This window comes from Penaeus monodon, chromosome 29 (genome assembly GCF_015228065.2).
Source record: "Penaeus monodon isolate SGIC_2016 chromosome 29, NSTDA_Pmon_1, whole genome shotgun sequence".
Lineage (NCBI taxonomy): Eukaryota > Metazoa > Arthropoda > Malacostraca > Decapoda > Penaeidae > Penaeus > Penaeus monodon.
The window spans coordinates 36,657,001-36,657,341 of record NC_051414.1 but is presented as its reverse complement, the minus strand read 5'-3'; positions in this window follow the sequence as shown (position 1 = coordinate 36,657,341).

Genomic DNA, 341 nt, shown 5'->3' with positions numbered 1-341 from the left:
AAATACCAGCTGTAGCAGGGTAGACTCAATAATTAATATTACATATAACATATTCGCGATTTTACGTAGAAAAGATCAGCCAAATACCTTAATATATCATAAGATAAATTCTCTCCGATTTTAAAGAGGTAAATACTCGTTAATTGGGATTCAAAAGCCATATCTCATGGTAGCAGCACTTTGGCATTAAGCGAGGTTCTGCAGAGACAAAAAAGAAAAGAAAAAAACGCTGCGGATTGTGAGGTTCGGACACTTACTGTGGTATTAAGGGGGTGATGGGGGGGACTTATGCTGGCTTAAATAGGCTTCTGTAGGCCTATCATTGCAATTGGTCGAGGGGC